At 40.3% G+C, this 12,876-nt stretch overlaps 3 non-coding genes across 3 annotated transcripts; 1 reads left to right on the top strand and 2 right to left on the bottom strand.

Annotated features, from left to right (window-relative positions):
* Nucleotides 1–1,850: 1,850 nt before the first annotated feature.
* On the bottom strand, nucleotides 1,851–1,923 carry TRNAA-AGC (transfer RNA alanine (anticodon AGC)). The gene has a single exon. It is a non-coding gene; the product is annotated as a tRNA-Ala (tRNA).
* Nucleotides 1,924–10,806: 8,883 nt separating this feature from the next.
* TRNAA-AGC (transfer RNA alanine (anticodon AGC)) lies at nucleotides 10,807–10,879 on the top strand. The gene has a single exon. It is a non-coding gene; the product is annotated as a tRNA-Ala (tRNA).
* A 681-nt stretch (nucleotides 10,880–11,560) lies between these two features.
* TRNAA-AGC (transfer RNA alanine (anticodon AGC)) lies at nucleotides 11,561–11,633 on the bottom strand. The gene has a single exon. It is a non-coding gene; the product is annotated as a tRNA-Ala (tRNA).
* Between the last annotated feature and the right edge of the window lie 1,243 nt (nucleotides 11,634–12,876).

The following is a 12,876-nucleotide window of genomic DNA, read 5'->3' as shown; positions in this document are numbered from 1 at the left end:
AGAGGACTGTAGTGTAAAGTGTGAGTGGTAAGAGTAATAAAAATAATATAAATCAAATAAAACTGAATTCCCTCATGGTTCTTTACATAGAATATCTCTATGCAATTTCTGACACAGAAAGCACAGACAGACCCAGAGTGGTCCGTCCTTTGACATGGGGCTCTGGAAACTACTTACCCATTGACAAGTAGTATACTTACACAGGTAGTAGTAGTGCTTTTGAGAGCCAGGACCCTTGAGTCTCTCAAACCTGTAAATTTTTCACAGTATAGTTTACCTAAAAAATAAGGACATAAAACACCACCTGGGGTGAGCAAAAACCTTTTACTTCTATTCATATTTACACCAAAAGAATTAGAAGTAAGCTTTTCCAGTGTTTACAAGCTCTAATAGACAGAAGTGCCCCAATGTAGGAAGCTGGGCACAGATGCAATAAAAGTCATTAGTCCTGAGAGCTTTCAGTTTTGTGAGTGGTTGCAGACTGCACCTGAACAGAGCCACACCAAATTCCCTCATTCCATCAGTGCACAACTTGCATTTGATCAGCCAAGAAGAGCAATATAACTCATTTCCTTTAAAAGCACACAAAGTGTCAGGTATTATGCAGTAAGAGAAATACAGAAAACACAGAAACAATAATAATCACAGAGAAGCCTACTGAAGAGTCTCATTCCAAACAAAGAGACATTTATATTATTACCTGAATCTAAAAGGGACTCATGACAAGACCACAATACTTTTCTCTCCATCAGACTTCATTTTAAGAGGCATCAAGCAGCCTTACAGTCACAATTCCTTTTTTCTCTACAGTATTTGGAAAATACAAGAGAAATAAGCAAATGCAATTTCTGTCCCATTCCATCTAGAAGTTAATTCCTTTTTTTGTCATGGTCACAGGAAAAACTCCCTTATTTTCTTCACAGGTGCTAATTGTAAATCTATACAGCAGAGTTTCTCCTCCTCCCTTGACATGGAGCCTAATTAATGGAAAATAATGGGAAACTTTTGTTTCCCATTTCTGTTTGTTTTAATATGTGCACTCTCAAGTTTCTAACTGCACAAATTCAATGTACGTGTAAGAAGCACATTCTGCTTGTTTCCTCATGTATCTCAAACTGGAAGTACAAGCAGTTAAACACCTGAATGAGCCACTAAGAAAATAAAATCAGAATTAAAACAAACTGATCACTAAAAAAATAAAAACAAAAACAAAAAAAAAAAAAAAAAAAAAAAAAAAAAAAACCAAAAAAAACACCTCGTGAAGCCTTAAAATGTGCAAGCATAGATTAAAAAATAAAATTTCCATCGTACTTCAGAGATGTGAAAGTTCACAAGCAAAAGGCACAAGTTCTAGTAGCTGCAAAAGAACTACAGAATGTTCTAGCCCACTCTTTCTAATAAACAGCCTGTACAACCAAAACAGAGCAGAAACATTGAGTCTTACTCAAAGCATGAATACAAAATTTTGTTCACTACACACTAAACTACAATATCAAACGTAAAGTTAACTAATGAATGAAATTATTAAAAAATACTTAGGGACCAACCAAAAAATTCCTAATTTCCTTTTCTCAATAAATTTTACATGTCATTTTTTATTGCATTAAGATGTCAGTAAATTTGATTATTTCACACAAAGATTATATTTTTTTTACTTCCTCTATGCGGAAGAGCAGACATCTGATTTTGAAATGCAAAATGAAATATTTAAATCAGTAAGATTTTTTTTAAATTTATTTACAGTACTTTCAGGTTTATCTACGCCATTATCCAAGAAAAATTAAGCGTAAATAGGAAAATATTTCCGAATCCTGCCGTGTGGTTTTTGACATCTTAAATACTGAAAACACTGGAGAATGCGGGCATCGATCCCGCTACCTCTCGCATGCTAAGCGAGCGCTCTACCATTTGAGCTAATTCCCCACCTGAAAAAAAAAATTTTGAAACTAGCACATACACATTTTGAACTTACAAAAAAGACAACTACATTTGATTATAAATTCGTTGTTTCTTCCTGAGTCATTCTTTCCCCTCAACAACTGACTGCAGCCCACAGCTGCGATCATGGGACATGTCTTTCAGCATGCACACTACCAGAATAATCCTATTCATCCTTTTACAGCACGAGTCTTTGTTATTTAGCTAGTTTCATACATAAAGCTCTCCAAAAGATCAAGTTACTTAAAAGAAACCAAATGTGTGTTTCTAGGGAAAAATAAAAAAAAAGGCCCTACTTTTATTGAACAACTGTTCCAAATTCAACAAGGAAAACCCATGTTCTTTCCAATTTTTAGGGCACGCACATGTAAAGACTGATTCAGGAAGTGTTTAATAAAGGAAAAAATGTTATATGCTTGAATGAAACAGAGTTTTACAGTCAAAACTTACACATGTGTGTGTGAATGCACACATATATATATATATATGTGTGTGCATATATATGCACACACACACCCTGTCATATAAATATGTATTTATGCACACATACATCTTTTTGACACGTGCCTGGCTTCTCCGAGGTGAGAGTGTCAAGTGAAAATAAAGCAGATTCGTATTTTTGTTATTTATTACCTCACCAAACGCACTTCCCTATAATTAATACATTACTTTTAACAGCCTTAAAACACGGACTTTTTGAAAAATTAACGAACCGGGGCTCACGTGGCTTGACACGTAGTATAAAGCTTGTATCGTAGGCAGTGTACCCCCCCCCCTCCCCCAAACTGCACCCACAGCCCCTGGTGCCTGGTCCTCTGGTCCTTTATCCCCCTAAAACTGTGCCCACAGTCCCTGGTCCTTTACCCCCCCAAAACTGCACCCAGAGCCCCCCGGAGCTCAGCTCCCCCCAAAGAGCACCCAAACCCCCGGGGCCCGGCCCCGCTCCGCGCCCGTCCCCGGAGGTGCCGTCATGGCCCCTGCGGCTGCGCTCCCTCACGGCCCCTGGGCCGCGGCTCCTCGCGTTTGCTTCGCTGCTTCCTCGGGACAGCACTCTCTGCTTCCACAAAGCCTTTCCCTTGGCGTTCCAAAATCCCCTGCCACCTGCTCCGTGCTCTGCCGTCCCCTCCTTCCCCAGCCTCCTCGCTTCTGCTTCACAGAATTACAGGATCGATTAGGTTGGAAAAGACCTCAGAGATCATCGAGTTTAACTTCTGCCTGAACACCACCACCATGTAAACCGGACCGTGCCATTAAGTGCCACATCCAGTCTTTCCTTAAATATCCCCCGGGACAGTGACTCCACCACCTCCCTGGGCAGCCCATTCCAATGTCTAATCACCCCTTCTGTGAAGGAATTCTTTATGATGACCAAACTAAACTTCCCCTGGCATATCTTACAACTACGTCCTCTTGTCGTCTCCCTAGATGTATGTGAGAAGAGGCTGACCCTCATCTGGCTACCGCCTCCTTTCAGGTCGTTGTGAAGAATAATAATGACAAACACCTGCAGCTCCCTCAGCCACTCCTCAATAGCACATGCGCTCCAGACCCTCCACCAGCTCCATTGTGTTCCTCTGGACACACCTCAATATCCCTCTTGGTGCAGGGGGCCCAGAACTGAACATGGCACTCAAGGTGAGGCCTCACCGGTGCTGAGTACAGGGTGACAACTGCTGGTCCTGCTGGCCACGCTATTTCTGATACAAAAATAATGTGAACACACCTGTAACAACTTCCACATACACATAACTTGATCGACCCAGGTTTTTTGAACTGAACCAAACCAAAGTGGCTGAGCTCCACTTTACATCTTTCCTCTATTTATTTTAACCGCAGAGGTCTCTCAGGTGTCTCTGAAACATAAAGCGATATACCAAGCAAGAGAGCTGTGTTTGGCTCTGGTTCTCTGTAGGGTGAGAAGAGTTTACAAACTACACCTGACTTGTCATGGCAGTGTTCACTTCTGCTCTGTCTCCATAAGCTCTCTCTGCTCTTGCACATACAGACATATTATGTAGCCCATAATCTGCCATCCAGTGACTTTCTGACAGTTGCTTGAACATCTTTATTTACAGAGGAGTTCCTGCACTCTCTCAGCACTAAACCAGACAGTGGCTCCTTGCTAAGCCAGGCCGCATTGCTCACTCCACACATGGGAGAAGTGACTCATCCATCAAGTTTAAGCCAGGCCAAGAAGAAATTAAATCAGAGCGTGAGTGGAGGTAGGATCACCACCTGACTGGTTTCTAACCAGCCTGGCTTGTTTTTACATCATTTACTGGCTTCTGGTGATGCTGAATCATTTTATGTACTTTAGCCCTGACATGTGATGAATGGCTTGGAGATACTGTACGTGCACATCCAGTTGTTCCTGGAGCTGGATTCTTTGGCAGGAGGCAAGACAGACAAAGAATAACTGAAACTAAGCCACTGTCTTTATGTGGCAGTATCCACTCTGTGCTTGACAAGCCCCAGCATTGATTTGCTACAATTTTTTTACAGTTCCAACCACAAGAAAATAGAAAGGGGAAGAAAGAATAATGTATTCAGAAAAAATATAGCTGTCAGTCTAAGAGCACTAATGGTACAAGTGAGAGTAATAATCAGGTACAAAGTAGCTCTGGATTTATGGCCAGCTGTAGGTTTAAGCTATACCTGATTTTTTTGCTTGGTTTTTTAAAATACTAAAGCTAGTCCTGTCAGAGGTAAACCCAAGATTTTTGAAGGGCAGGAGAGGGTAATGGATTGTGTATAGTTTTTCAGTATTTGGAGAATGTTTAAAAAATTAAAAGCAGTGTGAAAATGATATAACATTTGTGAAGTAAGGAGAGATCTTTGCCATGTAAATAATTCACTTTTCTATGGCAGCTGCTAGAACATGCACAGGCTCTTCAGTGGGTTTTCCACTGAAAACACTAGGTGGGAAACTGTGATACAAAATTCAGCTGAAATAAGCCATGTTTTTTTCACATGATCTTATTTATGAAGCATGAACCACCTTGGATACTCATCTGGGCCTAAAAGCACCTGCTTATTTGATCATCTCTAGGAATTTAGAGTGAGTTAGCTAACCAACACTCATTATTCCATTATTTCGCAGTGATGACAAGGAACATATTTAGACCAGGCATTCCTGAGTAACTTCCTGGTCAAGTCTTTGGATTAAAAAAAAAAAAGTCACCTTATTATTGTCTTCATCTTCAGAAAAAACAAAGCTTTCTTCACAGGAAGTTGTTTAGAGATGGCTGGTAACAATTCAAATGCTGCTATGATCTTAAAGGGCTGGTAAACAACTCAAGATTCTGCATTGATCTTGTTTCAAGTTGTTGAACACCATTAACATTTTTTTTTCACAGCCTTTTATTTATTTGAGAAGTGTTGAAGTAGCTGTAATTTTACTACAACATTTAGCTAAAGAAGAGCTTAAGAGCTACATAAAAATAGCTCAGGCCTTGCTGAAAGAAATCAATGCATTTCTGGTTTTTCCTTATTTTACTTTTTTCAGGAAAAATGTCTAGCAATACACAAAAATAGCAAGGTTATAAATGCACAGGAGATGCGTTATTGCCGAAACTTCAGAGACTCCAAGGAACTGAGGAAGAAGTGTGTGAGCTAGAGCACCTTAGCCTACACAGTTTCACTAAGCCTGCTGGTAAACTAAAGGTGGGTTTTACCATTTATTGCTAAAACTGCCTTTTCTTGCTAACAGTTAACCTGATGTTCGGTGTCATAGGTGCGGAAGCTGAGATTGTTTGCAAGACAGGAACAGCTTTTACAGTTGCAAATAACAATTATGTTCTATAATCTCCTTTAAAAGAAAAAAAAACTGAAAGTGACAGAGAAAGATATATTGCGTATCCCAATTATTCAGAAGTTGTATTCTTAGCTGTTAGAAACCATCAGGAATGTGGCTGGAAAATGGAAATTCTGTCCTCCTTAAACACATATTGATGTACATTTTTCTAAATTGTTTTTGAACCTCCACCCTCAAAGCAATGCCTAGGAAAATGCATGAGCATAAACCTTGTAATGAATTTACATTATGAAAAAAAAAAAAAATAGGTCAATTTAAAGGCATACACACTCAGCTGATATTCCTGCTACTTACAGTCATTGCATTGGGAAAACTAGGATAAAAATCTGCTTTTTCCAGCATTACCTTTCCCCCCTGGTGATACAGAAGGCAGCTTCAGGGGGACAGAAGCGCTGGCCAACAGGCAGGTTGGTGGCTTTTCTTTAGGACACTTACCTGCCATCCCACAGCTGGTTCACACATCAGGAGGAGGCATAGCTATGGCATTTCCCTGTTCCCACGATGACAAAGCTCCCAGCACCGCCTGCTCACTGCTCCATCTATAAAGGAATGAAAGCAGGGCAGCAGCTGCCCTGGAGGAGAGAGTTGCCATTGGAGTGGGTGGAAGGTTCTAGCACAGGGCAGGGCACGCTGAGTGCTTGGGAAGGGCGGAGCAGAGCCCTGAGAGGCCGGGAAGGTGGGAACATGTGGGCAGGGGAGCTGTGTCTGCTTTGCTGGCCTCTGGAGCGAGTCTGGGCTGAGACCATCGAAAGACAAAGCAGGTGGAGGAGGTTTGTGCACAGCCTTTTACCCGGGGGCTTTCTGGTCGTGATGGATGTTTTAGGGGACCTCACAAAATCTAGTTTTGGAGTCGTGGGGGTGCTTGTTTGAAGGAGGAGGTGCAATGGGCCGTGCAGCTCCTCAGCAGAGCCGGTGGTTTTGTGGGTTCTCCTGGGGTTCCTACTCCTGTGCTGCCCTGCCATGGCTCAGGCCACAGCTCTCCTTCAATTGTTTTCAACACCTACAACCATCCTAATCCTACGCAGCATTAGTAAATTTTAATAGTTGTTGTTTTCTTTACTGCTGATACTGCTCCTCCAGAGTTCGCTTAATTTGTAACATTGAGCCCAGGAGAGAAGTGGAAGACTCAAATCAGAGGGTAACTTGGGTTGAAGAATTTGTTGAAGTGGGTGCTATCCTAAACTTTTTTGTTGTCTTAAATCAGCATGGCTGTGGTGTTTTGAATACACTGTAAGCAGGTAGCTTCATCAGTGAATGCAGCTCCTCTAATGATAAGTCTGGTTTCTCGTTTCTAGTTTAAAATTATTGTATGTCATGGTGGGGTATAAATTTAAGAAAGGAAAGCTGTCAGCTTTCATATGGACCTAAGTAATCAGATGTTAAACACACGCTGAACTTCAGTGAGTTCTCTGTATCTTAACCCTGTAGTCTCTGATCATTGCAGCCAAAAGACGCTTTTCAGTTCATTCCTTATAACCTGTAGTTCCCTGGGGCTTTTTTAAATAGTTGATTGATTTATTTATTTGGATGAGGTTATTGTTCTTAAAACTACTCTGTTACTCTGGAAAAAAAAAGTCTCATTTAATGAGCATGTAGTTCTGTTCCTTAGTAAAAGCCACAGGATACAGAGATCTGAATCTTCTTAAGTCTTCTAAGCTATGAAAAATCTTCATTCTCACCCTTGTTAAATTTGGCACAAAAAGTGAAAGGTGGATAAAAATTGAAAGCATAAATTGTTTACTATTCTGTGGAAATCCATGGCTTGGAAGAGATACTAAATGAACATGGGGAAAATTTTGTATGTGCTGTTTAGTGATAGCCGATTAGCCAGGTGGCTTAGGCATAGCTAGCCCACGTTCTCTGCTACGTGGAATTGTAGGGAATGTAGAGAAAATTTAGATTTTTACAGTGGTGATTTAGAAGACAAAGGTTGCAGATCCAGTGGGATTCAGGCATAGTGAATCTCATTACTTTTGTAATAACCTTGTTTATTGATATTAGCTGTTAAGAGGGCATTGTACATGTAGCATGATGTTGAAATTTTTTTAAACACTCATTAGGTTAGTAGGGATACAAGGTCTTCCAGAAAAATTGGGAGTAAGTTGTAATGTGAGTCTAGCTATTTTCCTAGGGAAAATATGCATAATCATGTTAATGTATGACTTCCTGTTTCCCCATCTGGAAATAGAATGAAATCTTTGCTAATCTGGACTTCATATGATAACCTTGGTGGAAACCTAAAATCCATAGATCCTTTTAGAGAGAGAGGATGGTAACTTATATGTTTTCTTGGTATTTCAAGTCCCTGATAAAGTTAGAGATTTTACAGGTTGAAATAATGAGGGTGATTTTTGTATTGGTCCCCAGGGAGATGACTGTGAGCAGCATAAAATGATCTTGCTCAGAGCTGTGCTCTGAGATCACCATCTTCTTATTAGTGCACAGAGAGCAAGTGTTAACCTAAATGCTAATATGATAAATAGATACAAAAACCATTTTGGTGTCATACTTCTTACAAAAGCAGTATATTGAATATTAATTATTTTGGCTTTCACAAGTTTCTGCTGTGGCTGCTAATCGTAACTGAAGGTAGTTAGGATGCCTGGCTAGGCTGATTCTTTGACCAATATTACAGAATTTTGTACTGGTGCCTGACCTCCCAGATGGACTATACTGATTTTCCTCAAACATGGAAATACTATTAAAAGTAGCAAATCTTTCTAGTGTTTATTATATTTTGAGTTTGTTTGTTTGTTTTTTCTTTTTGGTTGGTTCTTATGTTTTGGAATTTCTTTAGCATGTTTATGTCCTGTGCTTTGGGTATGAATCAATGAATAATGGTAAAATGGAGACAAAATTTTATGAACAAGCAATAACATTTTCATCAGCAAATCAAGTTTTATTCTCATTGTGGCCATTAAAAACAGCAGTAGGGATTCTGGGAGGTTTCTTCTGACTCATGGCATGTCTGCTGTTTTGCTTTTTATGTGACTTACAGTGCATTTGGTGGGGTGCTATCTGTTGGAGTTTGAGGTTTTTGTTCATGGGTGTTTTCCCTCAGAGAATGGTGTGAATTTTGCTGTTCAATTCCGTATTTTGATACTGCTTTTCAGTAAAATTATCTCTAAGGTCTGAAGCACGTTTCCTTCAATGCTTTAAATACAGCTTTTCTTCCCATGCTTTACATACGGGATAAATACTGGATACAGAACTGGAGACATATACTTGTTTCATTTTAATGCTATCTCTATCAACATGAAGTTTAGGCTGTTTAACAGAATGAACTGAATATACTATAGCTGTCCTTACTCACTTTGCCACTGCTTGATTTATAGGTCATTCTGAGTTTTGCTTGATTTTAGGTAAATTTTACCCTACCTGCTGTGCTAAAGCCTTAAGACACAGTGCCTAGTCACAAATTGTAAGTTTCACTTTGTGTGCAGTTGTAAGCCTGCTTGGGGATTCCCTTAATAAAACCAAGTGGATGTGCTGTACCTCTCAAAATCTGGTTTGATTAAACCCTGGTCTTACCTGGGCCTGATACAGACACAACTAGAAAGGTTCTGTTTGCTGGCTTGTTTGTTTTATAGCATAGGTCATTTTAAGGCTTAAATGGTTTTTGTTCAGAGGGAATACTAAGGAAAATGTGAAACATCCCAGAATAGAAGGAGCAGCAAGCTTCCTGACTTTGCCAGGCACACTGATCTGTGGGGGTTTCAGTCAGCCAGTTGCTTAAATGTCAGTGGTATCTGCAGTGTAATTCCAGCAGTAAAAACTTAATGACTTCCTGCAAAATAATTTCAGATGCTTCTTTCCACATTGATTAAATAGGAGAGGGAAAACCTTTTTTTTTTTTTTGGCAAAGCCAGCTGTTTCAATTAGAGTGGAGGAGGTGGCAAGACACTGAAATTTTGTTAATGGAAGAATGGCTGTGGGACTTCTGGTATATAGCTTTAGGGCTAGACCAAAGATTGAAATTTTTTTTATTTTGTTTTCTGAAATCACTAAGTCATTGATAAGGAGAGATTTGAAAGATCTTTATATGTCAGTGTGATTCATGTGTCTTCAAGCATCCTGGGGAAATCAGGAGCTGTTTATGTAGTTACTGAATAAAATTCATTTTAGATACTCCTTTTTTTCCAGAAAAGCAGATTATTTAATATTGGAAGTGTAATAAAAATTCACAACTCTCTCTTGCTGTTTGTGAAACCACTAAACAGAATTTTCACTGCTGTTTCATTATAGTGAAAAATTGTAATTTTTAACACTTTAGTTGTGCATTTTTGATTTTTTTACGTATCTGTGTGAGTGTGCTTGTCTATCTGATGATGGCATCACAACTTAAAAATGCCTGAGAGATGTAGGTAAATAATGTGAACTACTACTTTGTTTCCTGGTGTTCCATTTGATGCTTTCTTCGTTGTTCCATAAGTGCCTTTTTTTTTTCTACCTCCTTTCTATAACATTAACCCAGCCTCTATTGCCACAAGAGAAAGAACTGGAAGAACTCTACCTATTCCGTCATATATATTTTATATTGTAAAATATAGAGAAGGATAAAGTAATTTAGCTGATTGTCTTCCACCTGGGGATTACAGATAGGAAAAATCTGTTTTAGAAAAAATACAGTATTTAAATATATCCAGATTTCTCTTAAGCAGTAATAATTGTTTGGTGTGAACATAAGTCTGCAATTGCCTGGAAACACAAGCCCGGATGTTCTCCAGATGCAGCTCCGCTGAACAAAGCGCCTGCTGTTGCTTCAGGGAGTCCAGATATCATATTAGGCAAAATTCCCACTGCGGCTGTCGGAAGCAGTGCGCTTGCAGCAAGATCTAATTGTTTCTGCGTTTCGCTGTGGGGCTGAGCGCTGTTACTGCCTGCCCGTGACTTCCAGCGGGAATGAGGAGGGCTCGGAGTGCCCCGCTCCCGGGGTGTGGGGGAGGAAGTTCTGTTTGCCTTGGAGGCGGCGGGCCGCGGTTCAGCGCGGTGTGCCGTGGCACCGAGCGCAGCGCAGGGAGCAATGGCCGGCAAAGGGGGCAAGGAGCCCGTGGGGGGAATTAGCTCAAATGGTAGAGCGCTCGCTTAGCATGCGAGAGGTAGCGGGATCGATGCCCGCATTCTCCAGGCTTTTGCTGCGCCGCTGCTTTGAATTCAGATGCGTTTTCCTGGCGCAGTTTCGTAAGAATTAAAATTAATCCATTTGGAGACGCGTTTGCATAGTATGAACTATTTAAGTTTTTAACATTGATCTGAGCTGAGCTTTATTTTTTTTTTTTAAGTACAAATTATCTTCTCACGGCTAGAGAAGGGCACTAAATGACACCGTGGGAGACCGAATATCGCTTGAAACTCACGTTAGGAACAAGAGTGCCCTGCCCATCCCACAGCAGGTGCAAGGTAGCTGGAGAGACACTAATTCTGTGGTGAGCTGATGATTTAGATATATATATAGACACATATAGACAGCTGCAAAATTTTACATCTTCGCAGAGACAATTCCAGTGACTTTTCGTATCATTAAAAAGTAATCATAAATGCTCACATTCGGTGCAGTGGTAAGGGACGGAAGCAGCTATTTGTTTTTCCTGTATCACAGACTTAACAGCGTCAGTTTAGATGGGTTCGTGAAGAAATTGTCCCTCAGAGAGTGCATAGGTGCAATCTATACAATTACCATTTCTTCTCCCCTTTTATTTGCCGCATGAGGTGGTCTGTATTTCCCGCTGAGGATTTTCTACCACAAACCCGGGACAGTTGATGGAAGAAAATCTTTTCCCACCGTGGTGCCGCAGCCCATCAAAAGCCTGGAGAATGCGGGCATCGATCCCGCTACCTCTCGCATGCTAAGCGAGCGCTCTACCATTTGAGCTAATTCCCCCTGGCACGGGGGGTCTGACCGGCGGCACTCGGGCTCGGTCCCCGGGCCCTGCTGTGCCGAGCCGCCCTGCCGAGCAGCGCTGTCACCTCTGCATTTACGTGCAAAACCCCGTGGCTGAAAAGCCGGGCTGCAACTTGGCGTGTGAGGAACGTTCTCTGCTGTGTTCCTTGGATGAAACAACTCGTTTTCCTGAGCAGTGCATTCTCTAGTGTTTATTCGAGGAGAGAGATCTCATGTTTTTAAGTCTCTTACGAATCTAAAAAGCCTTGTAAATTTAGAAAGATTGATTTTAGAAGTCACTCAAGCGCAGTGAGATTTTTCTTCTCCTTTTTTTCAAGTCTTTTGTTCTTTTTCCGACTTTGTTTTCTCATTAAACATACATAAATGATAATTACAGTGGTTTAAAAGTTCATGTTTAGTTTTTGGAGAGGAAAAATTCATTCATATATTCTTGTGTTATGTTCTAGAAATTATTTCTATGTCCACCTTTATTTACAGACTTTGATAAACCTGCCCAAATAGTATTGCATCTTAAATATATGGGGTTACTAGGCACACTTCTTAAATACTAAAATTCATAGTAGTCATACTAACTGACTTTGCAGTAGGAAGCACATGGCTAAATCTCTATTCACAGGCTATTAAATCGAAGAATGCTTTCTGGATTTCAAGAATGAAAATATAGTTTACAGAGAGAGTGGATATGCTGGTATGCACTGTTTAAATGCAGAGGACTAAGTCCTGCTAGTAAACTAAAGTGTGTGCAGTAATTCAACAATACATGAACTGCTGGTTTCTTCTGAAGGATTTAATCCACTGGATGGCAGCAACCAGTCAAAACAAAATAAATTTCAAAATTGTGCATCAGCAAGTTATGACTTGTCCTAGGTGAGGTAGTACTCCAAATCTGTTACAGTCCAGTTACAGGTTGAGATGTGGAACTACAACTACAGTGTTGCTATAAACATTCTCTTAAAATTCAAATATTCTCCTGCTTAACTTCAGTCTCTGCACAATAAAATTTTAAATTTATCCTTAACACTTCTTGCGTTGTATTGGAGATTATTTTTTCTACCTCACTTGAGCAGACTTAATGGGGGAAATATGCAAATATGCAAAAGCAGTTTCAGTCCTTCTCACAGGTATATATCTTAGGCTTACTGATGGCCCCCTGCAGCCTGTGGCCAGGATCTCTCCCATATCGTGTTTCAGCTCTGTGAACAGTTTTCTTTATCGAGCCTGT

The sequence above is a fragment of the Melospiza melodia genome, chromosome 1, assembly GCF_035770615.1.
Source record: "Melospiza melodia melodia isolate bMelMel2 chromosome 1, bMelMel2.pri, whole genome shotgun sequence".
NCBI lineage: Eukaryota > Metazoa > Chordata > Aves > Passeriformes > Passerellidae > Melospiza > Melospiza melodia.
This window is presented reverse-complemented; position numbering and strand designations above follow the sequence as displayed.